This window comes from Columba livia, chromosome 3 (assembly GCF_036013475.1).
Source record: "Columba livia isolate bColLiv1 breed racing homer chromosome 3, bColLiv1.pat.W.v2, whole genome shotgun sequence".
NCBI lineage: Eukaryota > Metazoa > Chordata > Aves > Columbiformes > Columbidae > Columba > Columba livia.
In genome coordinates, this window is record NC_088604.1 from 40,327,269 (window position 1) to 40,348,428 (window position 21,160).

The 21,160-nt window shown below is 35.0% G+C and overlaps 1 long non-coding RNA gene across 1 annotated transcript; it reads left to right on the plus strand.

Annotated features, from left to right (window-relative positions):
• Positions 1-303: 303 nt before the first annotated feature.
• Positions 304-20,275, plus strand: LOC135579012 (uncharacterized). Its single transcript, XR_010471245.1, has 3 exons — positions 304-477; positions 1,792-1,828; positions 12,926-20,275. It is a non-coding gene; the product is annotated as an uncharacterized LOC135579012 (long non-coding RNA).
• Positions 20,276-21,160: the final 885 nt, after the last annotated feature.

The window sequence follows — 21,160 nt, forward strand, 5'->3', positions numbered from 1 at the left end:
TTTATGTTATTGTATTTTGTTCTATTTTAAATCAAGCCAGAAACTGATCCAAACTACTTATCTAATTCTGGAGTTGGTCAATAGTCACTCAAATTTGATCACTTCTATAGGATTCTAGACTTATGCCAATCTACATTGTTTTTGAGAATTTTGCATGTAAACTGGGCAAGCCAAAATGAAATCCAGAGAGTTTCTGGCATTTCCCCTTAAGTGCAATAAAATTACTACATTTTTGTTGCTTGTTTAAATGATATTATTATTATTATTATTTGAACTTAAAGTATTCTATTGCTTTACAGAGCATAGTCGTTGAGAAGAAGTACCATTTCTGGGGGAAAAAAATAACTAAAAGGAGGAGGAGATTACTCTAAAGTTATCAGACCTTTAATTCATCTGATTTACTACAATGGTGAAATGTAACAAGAAAACAGCTAACTAGAAACTAAATATTTCAACGGATGTTGAAATACTTCAACAGTTAAGTAATGCAAATATTTAGCTTTAGCAGTGTCATTCTAGAGTCCACATTGTCTGTTCTGTTTCTCCAGGTGAAATCCAGCATGTTACTTCTCTAAATGACAGGTTGCTTATCTAAACTTCTTTCAGACTTGTGCATCCTCAACAATAAGAACAATTTTATACAGGACAAACTGGAGCTTTGGTGGTATCTTGGTAATTTCATTGAGTTATGGTAGTACAAGAGAGCATGTGGCTATATAATTAGAAATTAACAACTCTTGACAATGCACAAGTAATATGATGTTCTTTTTTCATAGCTGTCTTCATCTTGTGAGGCGCAAAATGGGGGTTGGGGCAGAATCTCTTTAAATTAATATAGATTAATTTAAGCAAACAGCTATGCACAAGCAGATCTGTCAAATATAAATACCTACTTTATTCCTAATCAGTTAGCATAGTAGATTTACACCTAGGCATAACTCTCAAGTTAGACTGTGCTATGCCTGCAGAAATAAAACATCAGCATCAGCATCCTTAGCACTTCCTTACTAGAAATTCTACAGGAATTAGCAGAGGAGAAAAGAGAAAAGGCAGGTAGAAAGAATGAATGGGACCGGAATTTGTCTCAGTTTTCACTGGTCATTGGCCAGAATCATTGGCCAGATTCATTAAGGGCTATTATTTTTTATTGACATCTAACAACAGCTGGGCTTTTTCCCGCTAGCAGAAAATAAACAAAGGAAGAATTTTAACTTAGAGGTGTGCCCTAGTGTCGTAGGGCTGACGTGCTTAAGCACTAATTTGGATAGTGAAATTTAGGTCACGACATTCAGATCATATTACTTCCAACACATAGTGTTGTTAGAATTGCATTTTCATATTTCATCATTTTTCACATGCCCTATTCATTGCTACATATTTGCCTGGTTTTTTTTCTGGGTTTTGTTTTTTTGGGGTGTTATGTGGTTTTGGTTGGTTGGTTGGTTGGGTTTTTGCTGTTGTTTGTTTGAGGTTTTGTTTGTTTGTTTGTTTTCTGTTTGGGAAGGCTGGAAAACATGATCAAGAAGGGAAAACATAGCACAGACTAAATACATTGTAAAGGAGATGGCTACTTTTTCAGAACAGTAAGGTCAGATAACATTACAATGAAAAAGGAAGACTGTTGACATAAAGAACCCCCAGTAAATATTTCATTACACTTGTAGATTGTTAAATTTGTAATGCTTTTAAAATATGTTTTTCCTGACCTTTTATTAATTAGTATATTGTCCGTTTCTACAGATTTTTTTTCAACTTAGAAAGGCATCTCATCTGTTTTTCTTTATATTTCAGAGTAAATTTTAAACTCCACTGCTATGGATCAATCCAGGTACGTTGCCATTGCTTGAGTTCACAAGTGAAGCCTCTTCTTGAAAAGAAACTGGGGTGGGGGGCAGATGGAAGCCCCCACAAAACAGACAAACAAACAAGCTCCCCAAACATTCAAATGCATCTATAGTGAGGGTAGATATCATTACTATTGCTGCTGTAGTTTCTAACTTTGAAAATATATTTAGGGCTTAGTCACAAAGTGTAATAACTTTCAGTGGCTACAAGGCAAGAAGCATTGTTCTTAAGAAAGTGAATAAGATTACATTTCCTAGCTAGATTTTAGCTTTTTTGAATATGTGGATGGTTCTCTGGTATTTAGAAATTCACATTTTTATCAAATAATGAGATGCTTTGTACAGTTTTCTTTTGTTTCAGAATTCATGCCTATTAACTATATGTTTAGATACAAGTAGATTTTGTTAGTCTAAGAAATCAAAGATTCCAAGTTAAGATCTATTTTCCCTGCAATAGCATCTGGAGATCATGAAGAAAATGCATCCCTTGAAGTATGAAGCAGACAAATAAGTAACAGCAACAGCAGTATTGACTGCAATGATGTTTTCCATGAATACACTTCGCTCATCTGTCTCTGACTGTAGAAGATTCATTCTATATAACAAAAGAAACTAGTGATTTTCTAGACAAAGATGAGTATTTCTCCATTAAGATATCTTTTGATGCATAATACTTCAACTCCCATAAACCATGCTTTTTGTTTCTTTTTTTTTTTTTCCTGTTTTTAAAATATTAAACCTACAAAATCATAAGGTTTCATGCAAGAAACTGGTAATTCTCATTAAGTGTTAGCAAATACTTTTATTTGAGTAAATAATTTATTTCTAAATGCGGTCTTTGATAACTAATTAGATTTTCTAATAGCACTGGTTACAGTCCTGGGGATTATGGATGAAAACTGTTCCATCAGCAAAGTTAAAGGATAAAGCACTTAATACAATTTTTCAACATTTTATGCTTCACTGATTAATTTTTCCCTTACTTTTAAAAATACAGACACAAACCACGTCTTTAAAGACAACATATTAACCCATTCCACACTGTAAATGAAGGACAAATGTCAGCTTGGATGGTTTTAGTTGCAGTTAATAAAATCAAATCCACAAACAACCTGACATTTACCTGGTAAGCTTATTAAAGAATCACAACAATGAGAGGTTTTTATCATATAAAACAACCCTTAAAACACTCTAACACTGAGAACTAAATCAGAACAAAGGTTCAACACTATCAGGGAAATGGGTTCCATTTGATTTTTATTCTGTCATTTTCTACATGTTTTTAAGAACTCTGTCCACCCTGGGATCATAACTTGTTTGCAATAGCTAATACTGGGGAAATATCTATACATTTGACATTTTTCCTGACTCTTCTACTTGTCAGTTCTGTGAACATTTCTGTCAGGGTACCTATTTGGTAAAATAACTGTAGAGAATAAACACAAATATCCTGTTAATAGGTGATTTTCTGGTTCTGTCAGATCCTATGTATGCGTTATGAGTTTCATAAACGTATTTGATGGTTACTGTGTTTCTAAAAAGTACAAGGTCTTAGAACCATGTGTTTTGAAATATAAGAACCGAGTTTTAGAAATTATGTGTGCAAGTTTAAGAGTGATAAAAGTATCTGAAAATGTGAATAGAGACCAGCCTTCGAGTTTAAAAGAACCAGTGATTAAAAAATAATGAAAATAATATTTTTTAATTTTAATAATTTTTAGGAACATATCATTTTAGGGGTCAGGCACATGATTGAATTTGAACCCTTGTCATGTGAAGAACAGATATAGGTTTGTTGGTTTTTTTTCTTTTTCACTTTCTCCCTCAGTAATTTCTCCTTCTTTATACAATTATCTGACATATTTATTTCCTGTATTAGGCAGATCTATTCTACAGTGCTACCCACCACCCACAGTTAACAAGAAGTATTCTGCTACATAAAAATAAAGAAATGTACCCTGTATCAGCTGCTTTCTTTTGAATAAAAGAAACATATTTCCAATCTTCCAGATTTACAAGTTATGTATAAACCGCAGAGCACATCCCTATTTATTTATTTTTTCTTCGTCAGCCACTAGGATGATTACATTTATATACACAAATTATATAATGAAAAACAGGAAAAAAAATGCATAGAAAAGATGGATGTAATTATTTCAGTGCTCTTTGTAATTGTCTCCAGACAGAATATCCTCATCTCATGCAACTTAGACAAAATATAATCTTTTAGATGTGGAGATATGTTTATTATTTGCCTTTTCTAGAATACTTGACAAAATTATGTGTATACATAGAGTTCTTTTTGATGATCTTTTCCCCCAAGTTTACATGAACTATAGGATCAGTTGAATGGTCAGTCTTATTCTATATTTTATAAGCAAACATTACCAGAAGTGCATGATGACAAAAAAAAAAAAAAAAAAAAAGAGTGCATAATAAGCAAGGAATGTGTAGAATTATCCTCTGCCTAGGAAAACTGCTTTGTTTCTCATGTAGGTTGCCAGGAAACTTTTCCAACCAGTATTTACAGCTGGTATCTACTAAGGCTTTTGCACAGAACATTTGTTTTCAGCGTTGCTGGTCTGTGTGTCCCTGTTTCCTTTGCATAGAAACCAGAGAATGATGGTGTAGTGTTAGCCCTCATCTAAACATGGAGCCAGGGGTGCCACACATCAGGATCCAGACTGGGTAATGTTTCCAGAGCCTACTGTATAGATATATTTTATAGTACCTTATTTGTTATTGAGAAGAGTCTCTGTACATGCCTCAATAGTGTTGAATGTAGATCCCAAGGGAAAAATGCACATCAGCTGAGATATTGGGAAAGAAATAAGCACATCCAAAGACTGATTCATCTCACTTATTGTAGACACCTACCTTACCATGAAGTGAATTTCCTTCTCAGAGGACTATTTATCTCTACTGATTCCATCAGAATTCTTGTGTGACTGGCTTAGGCATAAAAAACTAGCTTTGAGTTACCTGTGCCCCACTGTGTGGATTACATTATTGGTGCACTCATATGTATTTAGAAATATTAGTCTTATTGCAATTGTCTTTTTTTTTTTTCTAGAAGATATCATAAAGCTGAAAATTGCAAAATATTTTAAAATATTATAACTTAAAGTCAGAAATATACTTGCTGCTTTAACACAAACATTATGCAAGGAGTGTACAAGTTATATTGACACACAAACAGAAAAAGAGAGGTAACCCATCTTGTAATTTCTACCTGGCACACAAACACAGTAATGCTGTGATACCAGAAACAGAAAAAACAGGTTAGTATGGTGTCATACAGTTGTGCTGTGCAACATTATCAGATTTGGTTAAACAATGATATATATCTGCATACCTGTGGATCTGATTCTGAGCTTGAAAGTCAGAGGATTTACTCAGCTGGACACTGGGCTCCTGTCCAGGCAGGCATGCTGCTTTTTCCAGTGTTCCCTCTGCACTCTGGACTCTGTTACAGATCTGGGGGAAGCTTACTCAGTTTCTTTACACTTGAAGAATAAATATAACTCTAGAATACCTTACTGATGGCTTGGCTGAAGTCAGCATTAGGGATGTGTTTAACACTTTTATCACCACCTGGGATATTTTGCAAGAAGTATGTTTCCCTGTTTAAACTGGGAAGTATGTTTAAACCCTGTTTAAACTGGGTTTAAATAGATTTCTTAAATGAAACTGCCTGATAAATGAAGCAACGCTTTGTTTAAAAATACAAAAAAAATGTGTGGCTTCATTTTCAGTTGCTGCAAAACGTATTTTGACATAAATGCACAAAATTTTAGTAACTGGAAGCCATTCTTCAAAAGTCAGCTCTCTGAAAAAGATCAGTCAGATGCAACACATCAAAAATATTTAACGTTTCCTTGTAAAGCGATTTTTAAAACATTTTCTGATAACATTTCCTTGTAACATAACTTATTCTTACCCTAATATCATAGCCCTTTTCGGTTCAGATTTCCTTTTTTTTTCTTTTTTTTTTTTTTTTGGTGGTAAAAATATTGTTCCATCTAGAAAACTGGCATTTGGAGACCAGATTATAAAATACTCATGCTCACTTATTGCTTAATCCGTAGATGGTATTACTGTAGTCAGTAGGATTGCTTAGAGAAAAAAAAAAAAAAAAAAAAAAAAAACATGGCCCAGGTTCATTCCAAAGCTTTTACAATTAAATATGTTACACTCTCCTGGCTTCTGGAAAACCATACATACAATTTATTTTTACATAGTGCTCTGGACCGAGTTTTGACTGCAGTTTACAATTCTTTGATTTAAGGTTTCCTGATACTATCCAAATCTCCTGTTACAAATATATTTGGTCACTTGAACTTGTCAGTGTGAGTTTTATATAATTTTCTCTCCGGAAAAGTATTTTTCTTCACTGGAAAGAGAAGAAGTCTTTAGATGATTGCACTCATATCACCTTAATTTGCTGTTTTCCCAATGCAGGGATAATCATCAGTTTCATTACAGTTCCTAACTCAGACCATTTTGCAGATCGCAGAATTTCAGAATAATCCAGGCTGGAATAGACCTCAGAAGCCATCTAGTCCAGCCCTCTGTTCAAAGCAGATCTGATCAGATCAGTTTTCTCAGAGCTTTGTCAAGTCTGCATGCTGCAAAGAAAGAGAGAGTTCCTGCATCCTGTGCTGTACTGCTACAGATTATCATAATGATACCTCCTAAAATATGAATGTAAAGTTTCATCCTATATGAAGTGAAAATAAGCTTGGGATAATTTATACAGATCATTCAGGACAGCTGCTGAAGCACGACACTTTGTACCAAATTCGTTAGTCAATAATGACAAAATTAGCTAGATACATTAACTTTCTAAAGTGTTTAACCCTCTAATGACTCATTTTAGCATCATCACAGTAATTCAAATCCTCCAAAAGATGTACAAGAGAGAGAAGCTCAAACCTGGAACAAAGGAAATGAGAAAAGTGAGAAAACATCCCCAGCAAATGATTGAGGCTTTATTATTATCTGGACACATATGTTATCCAAGTGGCACAAAACCTTTGAACTGTAGCCTCATTATTCCAAAACCAGATACGATTCCATGAGTGATTAATATGTACTGCTGCTGTTTTAGAAAGAGAAGTTGTGATCACATTTTCAAGGACAATAAGAAAACCATGATGGCCATATGCCTTGGTTTCCCTAACATGACTGCAATTATTTTCAAGCTTGAAAAAAGGAATTCCTTTTTTTTTTTTCCAGCATGTCACTTGTTCCCATATTTCACTTGGAGATTGTTTATAGAAACATGGGAATGATAGGCATAATACAAAATTGTGTTTGAATACCTTTAATGTGGGGTTCCTAGAAGCTTTTTGATGACATCTTTCTGTATGGATCTCAGTCAATCTGATTTTTCATCTGTCTCGGTTAATATTACCAAGATGCTTTGCCACTCAAGTTAGACGCTCACATGCAGCCATGTAGCATGACAGCAGAACGGCTCAAAACAGAATTAATGCCTCTATATCCTGGTTTTGAATTTTCAGTTCTCTTAGAGATTATTATTCTCTAAAGTAACTAAATAAAAATCCCTAATGTTTTTATTGAACTTTCACTGCTTGAATTTTTTTTAAATGATCACTAATCTTTTTAAGACTTCCATAAACCAAGTTAAAATACAGTTATTTCTACACTGATTATTGATTTTTTTATTTTTTTTTTGGAAGGGGTGTTTCTTAGTTCGTTTTTAAATTACAATTTTCTTTTCTTTAAACATGATAGAACTGCTATTTCATGATTTCATATCATTGAGAAAACTTGACTTACCACAATTCACATATCAGTTGAAGTCCTGAACAGAACCATTGCTAAACTTCATGGTCTTGACCTCCAAGACTTTTGAGACACGATCTCTCACTAGACTGTTTTTCAAAGCACACCTTTATCGAGCAGCATCCAGTACCACAATATCAGCAGTAAGTTTTTCACCATGGTCTGCCTTGTTGGAGGTGGTCTTCAGCAAAATAACAATGTCTTTGTACTCCCAAAAGTATGGTAGCATACTCTAGTTTTTAATCACTATTATGTTTTGTTGTTTGCTGTAGACTTCTAGGTTTTCCAGAAGAATAACACATAGCCTGTGGAGTCTTCCAGACAACTGGAGAAACTTCACAAACTGAACTGTGAATGGCCCAAGGGGCTTGTCTGCAGCAGATCACTCCTAATTCACATAACATACTTCTAAGAGAAAGCCAGCACACACTGTTTAGGAAACAAGGATAACAAGGAACATCTCGTGTTGCCACGAGAATATTTTTTTTTATATGTCTCGACAGTGTAGAAGTATTCATGAGTCATCTCTATAAACTACATAACAAAAAATAGAGAGAAATAGGACTAGTAGTCATGCTTTCTGCAGAAAATTACTCTGTCTATATACAGATAATTTTAGAACAGTTGACAGAAATTACCCTTGGTTTACTAAAAAAATTTAAAAAAAAAGAAAGCTCAACACATTTCTTTTAAGACATTTTGAATAATACATGTTTTAAAACAAGACAGCACCAAAGAAGAAAAATTACCTACCAAGTACTCTGCTGAGGTAACTTTTTTTTTAGTTTTTCACTCTTCCTTGTTGTAGGAAGCAGTCAACATAGGAAATAGTCAGCATGGATTTATGAAGGGAAAATAATACTTTACCAACCTAAGCACCTTCAGCAATGAGATAATTGATCTGGCTGATGAAGAAATAGCAGGGGATGTTGTCTATGCTGACTTTTGTAAAGTTTTCAACACTGTTCTGTCCTCATATACCAGCTGAGTACATATGGAACAGATAAGTAGACAGTGAGGTGGATCTAAAACTGGGTTCAAAGGGTTGTGCTTAGTGGCATGAAGCCCAAGTGCAGGTAAGTCATTAGTATTGTGCCCCAGGGGGTGATACAGGGGCAGAAACCAGCTATTAAACTAATAAAAACAAGTTTTGGTCAATATAGTGGTATTATTCATGTCCATTAATCCATAAATCAAATAGCACAATCCAAACACTTTTCATGCATCAGTGTTTGATGAAATAATAAAAAATATTATTAAATATTATTACTCTCGGAATTGATTCAAGCAGTTCTAAATAAAGACAGAGAACAACCTTTTAGATCTCATATGATTCGGGCAAGCATGATCTGAAAAGATAAGTCCTGAAATATACTTTTCAGGATTTGTATCCTGAACGACAGTATTTTGGCATTTCTCCTTCTTCCTAACCCACTCACCCTTAGAGGTCAATCAAGGTCATGGTCTAAATGCTGTTGGAACGGGTGAAAAAGAAATATTGTGAGACTTACTGATAGAAGGATTACAGGAGACTAAATTAAGTCGACAAAAATGAAAATATAATTTATTCCATATTCCTTGTTTATGTATTTGGCACATTCTAACATTCTTTGACAGATATATAACAGATATGAGTTTAAAAGGGGAGCCAAGAATAATGTTAATTATATTAAAGGAACAGAAAAAATGTAGTCACGGTAAAAAATAAGCTGCTAAATCAAGACAAGCCCACTCAAAAGGAAATAATATATATAGGTAGAGACTATTTTACAAAAATACGTAATAATAATTATTGTTTCAGATACAAATACACGGCAAAAGTTGCAAATAGCTGTGACAATATTTACAATGCTCTATTGCCTGTTTTGCTTCAGAAATATACCATGAAAGAAGAGGTCTAGAGAGAGAAATTCTGAAGCATGTCTTCACCTGAAGTCTTCTGTCGGGCAGCTTAACACTGTTTTTTCCTTAGGAGTGAAATATTTTACTTTAACCCCTTCATCACGATTTGAGGTACCTCTGTGATATCATCTCGAGACTGATGCTTTTTAATTCCCAGATCCTGCTCTGTGATTTTCAGTTGCTCTTTCTGAGGTGTGTGAGAGGTATTTTTACACACTTACGAAGGGTAATGATAAAGAGCTGCTGCAGTTGCATGTAAGTAACATCATCCATCCTTCTGTTACCCTCTAGAGGAGAAGCATCATGTGCCTGGTCATGATAATTTATCACTTAGACATGATCCCTCTGTCCCCTAGATAAACCTCTGCATTAATGCATACTTAACCTCTCTCCTCTGGAGAACAGAGGTTTCTTGCCTCTTCCATGACTTTCACACGATACTAATTGTTCTTTTATTTCAGTGAGTGCGAAATAGGAAGGATATATTAGTTTCATTACAGAGTCTTCTGGAATCATGCTTAGTAATATTACAATTAGTACCTTACCTTTGTATATGTGAAGATCTATGAATCTTTCCCTAATTTCTTTTGTATCTCTTTACACACGTAGTTTGTATGAGTATTGACAAAAATAAAAGCAAAAAAAAATGGACACAAGTTGAACTTGCCCAAAAGACTTGCAAAAACTTTGTAGCTGGTTGATATAGACAGTAATGTCATGTGAGTCTAACACTGTATCTTACTCCACCAAAGGTAGTAGGATGTTCCCCACAGTAACAATGATATCAGAGAGGAGAATCTTCAGTGAGACAGAACTATATTCCCATAAAGCTGATGTAGACAAGACGAAAATTAGAGATAGTGAGTTATTTCCCACCAGAGTCAATTACTTGACTTCCCTGATTTGTCCCAGAAGGTTAGTTGTAAAGTCAGTTCACAGTCAAACCACAGTATCTTACCTCAGTGGAGTAACAGTTCTAAATGTTAGTCAAAACCAGATCATTTCTAAAGTTGCCTTGAAAGCCTCTCTGGTTGCTTAGATGCCCTTGGCAAATTAGTGACTGCAGCAAATTTTGTTTCAGTTTCACATTATTATAATTACTGTTGCTATTTTTATTGATAGAAGTACTCTCAGAAAGAGTGGAAATAGAGAAAAGGAGACAAGAATAAGAGCCTGATTAACTAGTTAGTTTTGACAGAACCGTCTGAGAAATCAAGCAGTTGATCAAATGGCATTTTGCCCCAGCAGATCACAACAAAATGGCTGTGTCCAAAGTTTAAAGATTAAAAGATGTATGTGATAATGAAAAGCATTTTGAAAGTGAATAAACAAGATTTACCTATGATACTCAAATGTTATATTTATATTCTGATGATGCTTATACACAGCCAAGAAAGAGATAAATGAAAACACCGAAAGGATGGCTGATATGAATAATCAGAAAATCAAATAAAAAGCCGTCCAATTTGTGCTCTGACAGTGATTCCACATGAAAGTCCTTGCCAGAGTTCTCCATTCATTCTTTTCATTTTGTACGTAAAAGTATCACAGAAGAATGTTATATCCTAACTATTAGAAGAACAAGTTTCAGAAAAATGTGAAGTTGACTTAGAAATCATGACATTAAAAAAATTAAGATGTACACATTCTGAACCTTTTTACCGTCTAATTTCTTTACGGGCGACTCATATCACATGTCAAATATCACATTGTAATCAGAATTATCATCCATTAATAACAATAAAGAAAGCTTTACTAGAGGAAAAAATAATACCCGGCTTTCTAAATGACTAACAACATCCTATGTAGTCTATTATCATAATCACACATTTTATGGTACCTTAAGATCTGTTACAATTTAATTGAAAAATACAGCTTCTGTGACTGAAGACCTTCAGTTTTGATTAAGGAACAAAAATGATAACTCCTTCCAGAAAAACAAACAAACAAACAAACAAACAAAAACACATACACAAAACCAAACAAACCCAGTCAACAACAACAAAAAACCAAACAAACAAAAGAAAAACAACACCAAAACCAACAATAAAATAAAACAACAAAAAAAAGCTCTATAAGAATATCTTAAGCCACATTAAGCCACAGAATGGCAGACTCCCAACAGTATTACCTGTAGACTTCTAATACTGCTTCAGAGAAACAAGATGGTTTCGGTTTTTGACAGTGTTGAGTGTGTGTATTTTTTATGCAAACTCAGATGATAACAGAGAAGTACAGTGGCAAAAAAATAGAACTAAAGAGAGAAAAAATAGCCTTTCTCAAATATACGAATATAACTACATGCAACCAATATAAAGAAATTTGCTTCTCCAGGTGTAAATATGTAAATACAGCAAGTTTCAGTGTAAATTAATGTAATAACATCCATATTTGTAATGTATTTATCAAATATTACGATTTTTTAGGCTTAATGAGTCCATGTATTGACATATTTCAAATTGCCTTTTCTTTAAAACTATCTTTTAAATCATTTGAGATAATTATTAATGAATAACTTCATATTGTAACTGGCTATTTATTTTACAAAACTACTTTCTTAGTTTCTCCTGCTTTGAGAGGCTAAAAGTAAAGCATTGTGAGAGACGACGCTGGGGATAGGGACGGCTTTACACATAATTTTCTAGTCAAAGTAGTTCACCAGCAGAATATACCTCACAGGATAAAATACAGTGCACTAAGAAACAGGAGTTTCTGAGACAGTTCTCAATGCTTGTTGATAAACAGATATATCACTTTACTCAAAACAAATATTGGCTTTTTTGACGTTTTGGTATCTTCAACAAATAATAGTGAATATTCTTCAATGAATTGTGTTCTATTCATTATGGCCCAATATGAGTCTTAGGTAATTTGCATTTTAATTCTAAGTTAAACAGTATAGCTGCTTTATGAACTTAATATTTTTTAAAGTTTCTTCATCAGTTTCAAATATTTTTGTTTTAGCTTCTAGTCTCTCAGGTCAAAGATTATAATATAATGGTCTATTGACAAATCTTCGATTTTAGCAAGATTATCATAGGCATCAAAAGCAGAGATGTAAAATAGCTTAATAATATGTAGATAAATACTTCGTAAAAGCCATAGTATTGCAATGCAATAGCACATAAGATGAATTAAGAAATTTGCCTATTCCAACATTTTACACAAGTTAAATATTCAGCTGCCAGAAAATTAGAGGTCAAATTTCAGGAAGTTACACACTCTCTCCCTGAATACTTAGCTTTTTTGTGAGCTCTCGGATAAATCCATTTTTTAATAAAAATCCTAGTTGAAGAGTTGTAATTGTGGCTTGCCTTGACCTGTGTCTCTGTCACTCCTCTGATTCATCATAATTCCTTTTCTTGCAGAGGTGATTCTCCAGCAACTACTTCAGCCTCAGGTATTTTGCTGCAACTCCTGAAGAAGTTTCGAAATAACAGAAAAGGCTGTTGAAGGGTGATATTGCAAATGTGTGTCCATATAAATAGCTGTTAGAGGAAAGATAGTCTCAGATTAAATTTAGTATCTTAGTATGGGATATGTGTTCAATATCTCTCTATCCTACTTCTCTAGGATTCTCATTTATCCCTAAAGGCCATATTATTACATTGTATTATATTATCTTATGCTATATTATATAAATATTATTTGTGAATGATCACAGTATAAGAAGCAGAAAGAATTTACTACCTGTAATATTATAGTGTTTCTCACATTAATTAAAAAAATAATAATAGGGTCTTACAGATGACAATTTTTAAAGGTTGATACATTCTGAGCTACAAATTTTAAGCCCAGGGGAAGCTGGATTTTTTTTTTTCCACCCCATTAGCTACTAATTGTGCAGGTCAATAAGCCTGACTCATCATTACCCATGTTTTGCAGAACATGAAGCCTTTTTCCCATGCCATCATTTATCAGTATTAGGACACCGGCCTAGTGGAAAACCCATACGCTATTAAGAGTTGTGTCTGGGATTATATTCTTTTGCAAATCAATAATTGGTTTTAAGATCTGAAGTCACAGAAGCTGCATACTATCACCTTAACTTCCTAAATAACATAATGGCACAGTCTATTAGTGATACTGGCACTGCTGCATCAGCATGCAGTCTTTGCTTCAGTGACTGTATAAAAATATTTTGTCTTTCACTGTACGTCATGGTTTAATCTGAGCCAGCACACAGCTCCTCACTCACTCTCCCCCAGTGGGATGGGGAAGAGAATCAGAAGAGTAAAAGTGAGAAAACTCATGGGTTGAGATGAAGACAGTTTAATAAGTAAAGCAAAAGCCACATATGCAAGCAAAGCAAAACAAGGGTTTCTCATCCACCACTCCCCACCAGCAGGCAGGTGTTCAGCTATCTCGAGGAACGTTGGGTTCCATCATGCATAACAGTTACTTGGAAAGATGAACACCATCACTGTAAACATCTCACCCCTTCCTTCTTCTTCCCCCAGGTTTATATGCTGAGCATGACGCCATATGGCATAGAATATCCATTTGGTCAGTTGAGGTCTGCTGCCCTGATTGTGTCGCCTCCCAACTTCTTATGCACTCCCAGCTTACTCGCTAGTGGAGTGGTGTCAGAAGCAGAGAAGGCCTTGACTCTGTGTATACACTGCTCAGCAAGAATGAGAAAATTGCTGTATATCAACATCATTTTAAGCACAAATCCAAAACATGGCCCCATACCAACTATTATGAAGAAAAGCTTCTAACTGTATGGAAAATTAACTCTGTTTCAGCTAACCCACCACACAGTAGCAATGCCATTACATGTACTTTGGTTCATAGTTACTATGGTGGGTAGAGTATGCTATTATTCAGTCTTGGGATTTGTGACCTTAAGAGAGATTATGTAACTTTAACCAGAAACTTATATATATTTGTAAAGCACCTCAAAAATCCATGCAAATTTGAGTTCAGGGGATCAGTGATCTTATTCTACTTGATTTTTCTACTTTGTCCTGTTCCTTCCCAGAAAAAAAGTCCCTGATGGTAACATCAGTCAAAGCTATCTCCTCAAAATGCATAGGGGAGAAAAGGAGGTAAAGGCCTGTGTTCCTTCTAAATTAGTGGATTACAACAAATATTTTGGATTAGAAAACTGGAAATTGATTAGGTTGGAGTTTGGACACGTGTTGCTATTTCAAGCCTGCTGGGAAAGCAGATACACAATTTTGTAAATGTTCAGAGGAAAGTGCTTTGAAAGTAAGGGAATGAGGGATATCTCTTTTAACATGAGATAAATCCCCTTACAGAACTGTACAAATTTGCCTGTATCCACCACAACTTATGCAATACTTTATTCTACTGGCCTGAAAGCCAAGAGATTAGTGAAGGAGGTTCACATCTAACTTTGCAGTTTAGCTCTATTAACATCTATCCTGGCCTTGGTAAACTGCAGAGATGTTAGCCAGTTGTTGAACCCTACTCCTTTTCTGAAGTTAAAAATCATGTTTCTTTTCCTGTTCTGGCCTTATCACTTTTCATAATTTTATCTCAAATCATAAGATACCCACTGTTTTGTTTTAACACTGTAGCTGCCACTGCCACATGGTTACATATTAAAGTCACCTTCTGTTTTAAGCCAAAAGTGAGTCTTTGTCATTCCTGGATATGAGTTCAAGCCAGCCTCAATACAGCAGAGAACCCTAGTTCACTAAATACCTTTACATGTTACACTGATAGTCCTGCAGTTTGTTACTGTTTGTAGTCTATTTTGTTCTTTTCACATCCAGTTCCTATTTACCAGTAACATACATCCACCTACTTTAATCTTCTATTGCTATTAATGAGCAACTGCCAGAGGCACTTCCCAGAATGCCTGGAGCTTTAAACACTTGGGTTTTTTTGTTTGTTTGTTCAGTTGGTTGGGTTTTGTTTTTTGTTTTTTGTTTGTTTGTTTGTTTTTTGCTTTGTTTTGTTTTGATTGTTTGTTTGGTTGGTTGGGTTTTTTTTTTGGTAAGTCATACTACTAATACAGAGTAAAGAAAATACATCTGCTACTCTGTCACATATGCTGAGTCTATACAGATCTTACAATGAGATATGTAACAGTGATTACAGGAAAATTAAACTTTGATTGTTGTCAAATATTTGTCGTACTAGAGAAAATTCTTACGCAGCCCACAAAACTAATACACCTGTATCTAATAAGTAGTTTTTGCTTCAATGTGGTATTATATGTATTTACATGTAAATGTTTTATTCTTCTTGCATCAGAAGTATTTGCAGCATACAGATTCATTAAATGAAACAACAGAATGTGAACATATATTTAATGTTTTAACATCCTGAGCACTGAAGCAGAGCATAATGGGTTAAAGTAATAAACACATTAGACCTGAATAATGTAACTGATTCCTCATTCTAAACAAATTTATACAGTTCCGTGCTTCATAAATCAATTCCAGCCATTGTTTTTTTCCAACTTCTAAATCTATCCTTAATTCTAAATGGTGTTTTCTGTGTTTCCTATTTTGTAACCTTTCCACATAATTTATTCTCTCTCTATGCTCATCTTCTATATTACTTGCCCTTTATAATTTTCTTATGTTTGTTTGCTAGTTGAAGTGCTATTCACACAACAATCTCACAGACCTCTTGTTTTAAAATTGTTCAGGAAGAAGTATTCGAAAATAATCAATATCTGAAATTGGGATGTCATTGGTTATCTTTGACTGAATACATGAAGCATGTAGTATATTTTGTTCCAGAACTGAATCAGCATTACTTTTCTGTTCTGGTAAAAATAATTGTATTTACAAATGTCTACAAATATATTTCATTTAAATGAACTCTTTGAGCGAACAATCTGCTAGTAAACTTTTTTGTGATAATGGTCAGAAACAGGAATATGGAAAGTTAATACTGAAGATGAAGAGAATTTTAGTTACAATTTTGAGCTACTTTTATAATTTGCTCCGCTCTAGTTTCAGCTAACGGAAAAAGATAAGCCTGTGCCTCAGAGTTGTTGCTGAAATTGTGGGAACTGCCAAGTACAGCAGTCTGTCAGGAATACAATGTTTCCCATTGTCACTTGTTAAATCAGCTTTCAAGGATTATAAAAATAAATATTATTTCCAAATAGTATATGCAATAATCACCAATACAAAGCTCTGTTCCAATCTGTGAAAAGAGATTCTGAAATATGTATCTATCATATCCTGAGGCAATTCTATATTTAGCATAATAAATTTTGTAAGAATCCAAGGTCATTAGGAAGAGCCATTTAAATAACATTAATCCTTGATTTAAAAGTCATCATAGATATTTGGAATCTAACATATTGCCATTCAGCTCTCAAGACTTGGTATGTTAAATTCTGACCTGAGCTATAGGAAAAGTGCAGCTAGTGTACATACAGCAACAAGAATATCTAGAAGTATCAGTGAAGCAGAGCAAGTTTTCTGTTCTTCATTAGCACAAAGAAGCTGTTGGAAAGTTTACAAATGCACAAATGTGAGAAACCATGGTCTGTAGAAAATTAAGTTAGACAGCTGGCATTGACCAAGTGCCTGATCCCAGTGACTACAGTGCCAGATCACTGAGGCAAAAGAGGATTACTCACAGTGGTGTATTCCTCATTAAATAAATTCTTAATGAATAAGTTTATTTTGCCATCAGTTGTCACTACAATGAGCAGAAAGCTTTGAAATAAATTGTGGTATAGAGGCCCTAATCCTTTTCAGAGCCTATAAAGACATGAATATGAGAATAGCTGATGTGTTTTTTAAAGGATATGTAACAGCAGTCTTAATGATTTCTGACATTACAGTCATTATATCATTAGATTCCTTGTCAGAAAAAGAGTAACAACCAATCAAACAAAAAACTAGTCACATTTATTTTATTCTTAATCCAGTTCAACTGTTCTTCATTAAAAGCAGTTGAAAGACTGGCTAAAAGTATGTAGGCAACACCTTCAACTGGAGAAGAGTTGTTTAGGACACCATGTTTCAAAAAAGCTGTGGCCCAAATGGAGAAAATCCAGAGAGGAATAACAAGTAAGGTCAACAATGTAAAAACTGTGATTATGAGGAAAGAAAGAACTGTGGCTGTTTAGTGTGAAGAAGAGTATACAGGAGAATGTAACAACAGTCTTTGAATACAAAAAAATATTACTGCAAACAAGAAGAAGAATGGAAAAATCTGTTCACATCTCAGCTGGGAATACAACTATAAATAATGGGATTAAAGCAATTGAATTTAGACATTACCCAAAATATGAAACATTACCAGAAAAAAAAAAAAAAAAAAAAAAAAGAAAAAAAGCTCTGGAAGTGATTACCTGGGGAGGTTCTGGATTACACATTATTATAGGTTTTTGCAAACAGGTTTGGTGAAAAGCAGTAAGGAATAACAACTGTAGAGGGAGAGGACAACTCTGCCAATGGACAATATACTTCAGACAGTAATCTATCCCCGTAGAAGTCTTTTGGACCATTTGTGAAAGAAATCTTTCTCTTAGCATCAGTTTCTCATTTTGCTTTAGGTATACAGTGATTTTAACAAATTAAGTTTATGCCTGTGTGAACAAATCAAGACTAATGGGTTGCAACTGTTCATTATCATTTAAATGGAAGTGGTGCTTACCAAAACTTGCACAAGCATATTTTTGTAAAGGACTAAGATGGGTACTGATTGAAAAGACACAACCAAACAGAACATCTGATTGAGGGTGGCACCACCAGTTACAGCAATCTGCTTTTATTAATTGCCCTGGCAATTCCTGTCCACAGGGAACCCAGTGCTACATGGAACTGTCTTCCTTCAGTTTTGTGCTAATTAGGTGCTGTTATCTGCCTCACACTTACCCTGAGCTAAAATATAGTGATGGTCACTGTCCCATCATCAGCTCTTTCACACCACTTTCAAGGTGAGTTTCATGATAAATGATGCCAATGTGTTATACTGACAGGACAGAATAAATATTACTTTTTTCGTTTGTGTTCTGTTAGCAGGATATTCGGTCATGGACCAGGATCCTATTATACCAGACACTGTACAATCTGCAGTACAGAAATGGTTGATAGCCGTAATCACTTTTTTCTTCTTTTTAACATGATCTGCTGAATACTCTTGTTTTGATAAGAATTAAAAATCCTTCACAGCTAGAGTGAGGTGTAGAGGAATTTGCTGGTAGTTGGAAGCTCATTTTCATTACTACTTTATGGGACTAGGATATGTATAGAGATAGAATTATATTCTGCATTCTGCTGGAAATATTTTGCAGTATTCTATGGGAAACTGTGTTGAGATGCAGACATTTCAAGGACTTCTGCTTTGATGACTACTCATAAGGAGTAAAGTCTGCATAGACAGTTTTTAGGTCTCATATGACTTTAGATGTCTAAAACCATGTTGTATAACCCCACACTGTTCAATTTGTTTCCTTCAAATTCATTGCCCTGAAATAGTCGCTTAAAGAGGAAAATCCACCCTGTCCTAACAAAACTGACTAAGTTAGTGTGCCTACAGAAATTACTGTGTATCTCTTGAATTTAGGTAACAAAATCTTAAGATGTCTTAAATTGTGTACTGCCCTCCCTCCGTGCTGTATCCTCTGCCTCTTTCAGGCACCTCCCCATCTACTGTTCACCCAAGTGACTTTCTTGAATCCTAACATACATATCTTAAAAGGTGAAATGAGTGGAATGACACAAGTTGAACAACAACAACGTCTATATGAAATTGATTCTATGTTTTTCGTCAGAGGAATGTTTTTACCATTCACTGCTGTAGCATAAACTACCTGGTGGGGTGCTCACATGATGCACACTTGGGGTGGCTGTGATAACCCCAGCTGTTAGGGTAGGACCATGTGTGTGCATCAGGGTGTGAGCGTGTCATGTGCACAAGTCTGGAGGGAGGGTGTTTGCCTGAAAACCGACCTTGTTAAAGAGAGAAATTCTGTTGAATGGAATAACAGAAATAGGAATACGGAAGGAGCCAGCCTGAAAAGCGGCACAGAGGCAGAATGAAGAATTGTCAAGTAGAGGGGACCTTGAAGGGGGACCAGCAGCAGCACCCCCTGGCCGGTCGCTGCCTCCAACATCCCTGCCGCGCCCCGTCTCGACCGCCCTGGTCCGGGCAGCGCAGCCCGGCGGGCGCCGACAGCGGCCCCCGCCCCGGCAGGGGCCGGGCACCCGCGGGGACCCACTCCGGGGGAGAGGCGGTGCTTCTGGCCGTGAGCAGGGGGAGATTGGGATACCTGGGGGGTGCCGGAGGCGGGGCATGTTCCTCAGGACTAGTCCCGGCGCCTGGGAAATACATAGCTGTTTATTAGTGCTCTGTGTCTGATATCATGATTTATTTGTGGTATTACCAATATTGATCCTGAGCGTATAGTTCACTGAGGGTTAATTACATGTCATTAATAAATTAATAAAGTGTTTCGATTCTGATTCTGGCCTAAACTGTGTGAACTGACTAGCTTTTTCCTGGTGACTGTATTTCCCAGGGATGCATGCTTAGCAACCTGTTACAATTAGTGGATTACTTGTACACAGTTCAAATAATAAAGGCAAACACTATTGATACCTAGCAGGAATGGTGAGAACATTAACTGTTTTAAATTTTATATTGAAGTAATGAGAAGCCTCACAAAGAAGCCTGAAAGACTTGGGATTACTGAAGGATTTTACTTCCACATTTCTCTCATCTGTATTCACAAGACTATTAGACTTAGTATTTTTTAATTAATATGTCATCAATCCCCAACATTGATATCCAGACATAGCATTAAAAGACGTTGAACTGTACTTTTGTCTTATCCACTCTATGCTGATGAAATTTCCCTTGTATTTCTGTCATTTTTTAATTTCCAATTTTTAAGTTAATTTCTCTCAGCAGATTACTTTTATTTGATCCTGTTATTAATATTATCCATTCTTACGAATCTGAAAAAAAAAATAGAAAAGAAAAAAGGAAAAAAAACATTTTTTTTTTTTTTTAGAATGAAATCGAGACCTTTTCAAAGATTTGACTAGTAGGTGAAGAAGAAAAACATTTTATGACACTCCAAAAGAAGAAAATACAATGCTTTATTTGTTATAATCATAATTGCTTTCATTCAAACAAACAAAAAAAAAAGAAAACAATAAGAACAATTGATGTTTTGCTAAATTCTGAGTTCCACAGAACTATAAGTAAGTGATTAAATGCAGAATTAAGTCTCTTGGATGTTTCAGTTTCTAGCTGTGATTATACCAGCCATATAGATATAGTTTGTATATACATGCATAATGTACACATGTATTTACATATATACATATATATGTGCACTCATAGGTATATATGAAAAGACATCAAAGAAATGAAGGCACAGGGGCAGGACTACTGATTTCAAAGCAAGCATATTTAAAAGAAAGAAATAAAAAAAAAAGTATTACTCGGTATTTATGGAAACAAAAGTGGAAAATCACTGCATCTGCAGCACTCCGCTTACCTCAGTTTTTCCTAGCCCAACTGGAGGTGTTGGTGGTGTAGATCATGAGAACTGAACCTTTAGGAAAACAATAATGAAGTCATATCCTAGAGACCTGCTGTTTACTAGTGCATTCTTTGTTCAGAGGGACATCATAATGTATCTAAAC